The sequence below is a fragment of the Limulus polyphemus genome, unplaced genomic scaffold, assembly GCF_000517525.1.
Source record: "Limulus polyphemus unplaced genomic scaffold, Limulus_polyphemus-2.1.2 Scaffold11, whole genome shotgun sequence".
NCBI classification, from domain to species: domain Eukaryota; kingdom Metazoa; phylum Arthropoda; class Merostomata; order Xiphosura; family Limulidae; genus Limulus; species Limulus polyphemus.
The window spans coordinates 1,457,247-1,463,186 of NW_013665621.1; positions in this window are offsets into that span (position 1 = coordinate 1,457,247).

Sequence of the window (5,940 nt, forward strand, 5' to 3'; positions counted from 1 at the left end):
TACCCCTTCTATTATATACCTGATTTATTAACATACCCCTTCTATTATATACCTGATTTATTAACATACCCCTTCTATTATATATATGATTTATTGACATACCCCTTCTATTATATATATATGATTTATTACTCTTGTTTCGCACGACTCGATCTAAGTTGGAAATAACGTTATTATATATATATATATATCAGATATGGTTATCCAGTCAAGTTAAATGTAGAAAGGTCAATCACATCAAAATTATTTTCCAAAAAGTTAAAATAACCTTCAGCGTTATTTGAACAATAGAGGATTTTACATGTTCATTAAGTATTTTATTCCAACAAGGTTTTGTATATAAACGTTCTACTATTATGTACGTTCTAGAAATATTTCGAATAAAATCTTATATTAATACACGTGTTATGAAACCTAATGCTTTATATTACTATTGTTTTCTAATAAATAGAATAATTGATTTAATTTTAATAAATGTATAGAAACTGCTTAACATAAATAATTTTATTCATTTACTTTTCTTTTGTTTCATGCTGAATACATGACGTTTTAAGGTAAAAAACACTGAGTGAATTGTTCAGGATTTTAAAAACACAGATTTGTTGTAATTGTAGGTTGTATCTGCCCTATAAGAATTTGATAAATAATATTTGTGTTAAAATTATGGAAAAGGTTTTCATTTTGAACTTTATAACAAAGAGGTCAGTTTATTCTAATACAGTAGCAAATAAAACCCATTTAAATACTAATATGTGCTTTTGTATGCTTACTAGGCTCTCATATAGAAAATATATCGCATCTGTATTTAAAAGATGTTGTTTTTGACTTTTATTTAAAATATGTTAATTTTTTTACTTTTATTTAAAAGAGGTTAATTTTTACTTTATTTAAAAGAGGTTAATTTTTACTTTATTTAAAAGAGGTTAATTTTTTACTTTATTTAAAAGAGGTTAATTTTTTACTTTATTTAAAAGAGGTTAATTTTTACTTTATTAAAAGAGATTAATTGTTTACTTTATTTAAAAGAGGTTAATTTTTTTACTTTATTTCAAAGATGTTATTTTTTTTTACTTTTATGATTATATACATTTCTATAGTAGTAAATATCAATTTCTGATCAATGACCTATCGTGATTAACCCATTTTAACTCGTGTTATAGAACGTTTGAAGTGAAATCAAAGAAGGAAGAAAATAGAAACGCCATTATGAGTTTGCTAATTCAAACCCGACTTTGTGATTAAATATTTTGTTAAGTGCGAGCACTGTTGTCGAAAGCGATACAAAAAGCCGTAAAAACTTGGCATACAATCAATGATACAATGAGTGATGAGTTGTTTTCCACAAAGATATAATTTTCTTTCATATCATTCATTTTCAAGTATATCGCTAAAGAACAGCAATGGTCAACAGCCATAACTGTGGGTGGCTTATTGTGTGTTTCAAAATGTATTATGTTCTATGACAAAGCTGCTATGGAAGTACATTCTGAGTCCATTGTTGAGTTACCTTCAATATCTGTTCGCGTACAGCTTCTCAACAGACCTGAACAATTTAAATGACTTCATTCGGTTGGATCTTTCAATGCGATAGCAAAAATAAATGTTTGTAAGCTCGAGCTGTAGTGTGGTTTCAAATCAACACCTTTAATACTACATGATTTGCGAAGTACCAACAGCTCACTGGATACTGATGATAAAGTAGAATATATGTTGTTGCAAAAAGAAAACGTTCTAAGTAATGTGGGATTATCCTTCGAATAAAACAGACCACACATATTTTACATGGTGTCAACCTACCCTATTCTTACTTGAGCAGTAAAAATAATCTATGGATCTAGATAATAATTTGGAATCCAGCTTCTGTTTTGTTGTGGTATTAAACATAAATAAGACATTTTTTTTTATGGATGCTTGATTGTTCGGTATGCCTGGATGTTTGAGTTTAATAAAGTAAATCCCAAACCCTCCAACTAGTTTGTGTTCATAATTATTCATGCTGTTTTACAGCTTCAGCTACTTAGATTAACCGTGGAAAAGTCCATAAACCCTACGAACAAGTTTAAAGTTGGCTGAAACCCGTTCCTTCACGCGCGTCAACTTACGAAGCAGAACCGAGGCTGGAACGTAGTATGCTTGATTTGCGTTGCAAATGTAACTCTTTCTTCTGCCAAACGTGGCGGTGTTTCATATAGGCTTCCAGTTGTAGTTAAAAATAATAATTTGACAAGTATATTCTTCTTGTGCATTCAGTAGCGCAACAGTCAAACATTTGTAGAACTGAGACTTTACTTAGTAAAAGCCGGTTCACAAGTTTCTTGTTAAATGGTTTTGATGAAGATAAGCAGTCGAAGTGGCCATTCTTGTTGGGCATGATAGGTGAACAGTTTGCTTTTACTGTTCATATCTCGTTTATAATGTACAGCTACGACTCAATTTATGTTTATTTCTTTTGTAAACGTTTAAAATTCAAACACAGACTTAAATAACCCTTAGTACTGTAAATTAGCCTATAAACTCAGTGAAAACAAACCTTTGTAAATATATGTCACTCAAGTTTTGTTTAAAAGTCTTAAATAAGTAACAAATTTTACTGATTTTTCTTTAGTTGGAGTAATTTTTTAATCCTGATGAAGTATTCAAACTTTAATCATACAGTGTATTGGCTGTTGTCTGATTAAAGTTTTAATACTGTTGACCGGTGTGGTTCACATTCTTCTAAAGTCACAACTAAAATGTTATTGTATGAAATACTGTTGCGTAGTAAAAGCACCTCACTGTAAGGAGTGGAATTGAAACTTTATAACAATCCAAGAACAGAGAGGCCTCGATGTCATCTTTTCTTCACCGCGGTTCACGTTTTGGTGAGTAAAAGAAACTTACAAATAAATAAGTAACCAATTTGTCCGCTGAATAATAATGGATAATTTGTATAATTAATTGTGACGGTACCTCAGATGTTGTCCACACAACTAAAGTATCTTAGGTTATTAGTTGTTAGTAAACGACTACGCATCGAATCTAAACAAACTGGTTGAATTACACCGCTATAAGCCAACTATATTTATTTGCTTCGCTCTTCAAAGCAGCACTAATGAACTGTGAATTCAGCGAAACTAGCCTGCTGCAGGAGAAGTAGAGAATTAAAGAATAGATTATGCAAGTATGTCATATTTTCTTCGCTGACATTCACGTTTCGGCGAAGAAAAGAAATTCACAAATAAATTAAAGTTTCAACAGTATTTAAATATTCTCAATAGGAAAATTATATACATTCACATATTAAAGGGTTGGGAATAGAACACTTAAAGTAAGAGTGCATCTCGGGTAATTTGTTACCTTAACCATTGACATTTGATGAACTTGTTTTTATCTTCCATCTCGGGTAATTTGTTACCTTAACCATTGACATTTGATGAACTTGTTTTTATCTTCCATCTCGGGTAATTTGTTACCTTAACCATTGACATTTGATGAACTTGTTTTTATCTTCCATCTCGGGTAATTTGTTACCTTAACCATTGACATTTGATGAACCTGTTTTTATCTTCCATCTCGGGTAATTTGTTACCTTAACCATTGACATTTGATGAACTTGTTTTTATCTTCCATCTCTGGTAATTTGTTACCTTAACCACTGACATTTGATGAATTTGTTTTTATTTTCCATTTCGGATAATTGGTTACCTTAACCATTGACATATGATGAACTTGTTAAGTGGTTTAAATTTAATTTATTTTATGCTCCTCTTAATTTTCACTTTACCAACTATTTTTTTTCAAACTGAATGTTACTAACTATAACTTCGATTTACATATCTTTAGAACCACTACTGATAAGTATTTTTATTTTTTACTGTAACATAAATTGTTTTACATATTTAGCCAACTTTTTTTTACACTTTAAAAATAATTAATTATGATGTCAATCAACGATAGCCACGTGATTCGAATTGTAAAACTAAAATTCTTTAAAATATTTTATATAATATGTCGTTTAAAACAGAATCTTTAAAAATATTATAATATATTATTAATCCAACTGATCAACTATTCGCACTACTTTTATAACATAAATATAGCAGCACTTATACCTCGGACCAAGGATACTTAAGTTGAATTGTAATTAAAGTATTCCATTAACCTGTTATTATAAGCTGTTCGTAATATAACTCCTTCCCGTTATCCACTAATCTGTTTCGATAAGCTGTTTGTAATATAACCCCTTCCCGTTATCCACTAACCTGTTATTATAAACTGTTTGTAATATAACCCCTTCCCGCTATCCACTAACCTGTTTCTATAAGCTGTTTGTAATATAACCCCTTCCCGTTATCCACTAACCTGTTTCTATAAGCTGTTTGTAATATAACCCCTTCCCGTTATCCACTAACCTGTTTCTATAAGCTGTTTGTAATATAACCCCTTCCCGTTATCCACTAACCTGTTATTATAAACTGTTTGTAATATAAGCCCTTCTCGTTATCCGCTAACTTGTTATTATAAGTTATTCGTAATATAACTCTTTCCAGTTATCCACTAACCTGTTTCTATAAGCTATTCGTAATATAACCCCTTCCCGTTATCCACTAACCTGTTTCTATAAGCTGTTTGTAATATAACCCCTTCCCGTTATCCACTAACCTGTTATTATAAACTGTTTGTAATATAACCCCTTCCCGTTATCCGCTAACCTGTTATTCTAAGCTGTTTGTAATATAACCCCTTCCCGTTAAATTCTGCTATTACTTGTCTTAGTGGATGAACGAAGGAATTCCAGTAAAACCGGCAAACTTTGACAAATTTTAAACCATATCCCTAGCTTAAAGTGGAAATAAGCAAAAGGAAATTTCTCGTGGTATCATCAAAAGTAATCAAGCATCTAAAATGAATAGTGATCCAAAGATCAGTAAACTAAACCTTTAGCTTTTGACTTGTTACACTACCTTTGCTCTATAACTCAGTCAAAAATGATTGGATTTTGATGAAAATCAGTAGACATATGTAGAATATTGTTCGTCATTGTCTTTCCAAAAATAATTCATATCCATTGATAACGGCGGACATACATATTCGTATTATTTGAGAGCCGAATATGATCAATGCTGTGTAGCGGAGATACGCGCTCTACTGAGTGCTCCTCTAGTTGCTAGATAAGTCTTTTGTGTCAATATAATTGTTTTGAGCTTACAATTATTAATACGTTAACATATGCTTTAAATCACTTTTAAACACGTGATAGATTTCACATTATTTCAAAGTCACACAAAGACAGATCAGTGAAAAAAAAATGATGTTTAACTCATTCACTGCGTCTGGGACGTATATTTCCAAGTGCACCCACCTCCTCACGCTGCGACAGGGACTAATGTTTCCCATTGTCGACACCGTTTTACGCCTTCCCCTACTGGGTCCAGGTTCATCATCTTGACTATCATCATTAGAAGGAGAGTTAGCATCCTCTTGTTTCATTGCATCTGCATCATCACGCATTTGCACATCACTTGACACACTTTCACTATCTTCTAAGCTATCTGAGTCACGCGCATAAAGCATATTTACAAAGTAATTAGGGTTACCACTCGCCGCTCTAGCGATGCAGGCACGGTCGGCACGCAGTTGTCGTACATTCCGCTTAGACATCTTCTTGGTTACCGAAGGGCTGACTGGAAAACATCTGACCTTCCCTGGTCTTTAAGACTTAAATCCCGATAAGGAGTGATTGGAGTGGAACCCCAGACGCAGTGTGAAGGGCGTGAGCATTGAGAAATATACGTCCTAGCTGCGAGGAAAGGGTTAGTGTCGTTCAGCTTAAGAGAACAAGTCCTTATTTTGGTAATAGCTTTTGCATACCAAGTAGGAGCGCCCGGCATGGCCAGGCGGATAAGGCGCTCGACTCACAATCTGAGGGTCGCGGGTTCGAATTCGCATCCCTCCTTACAT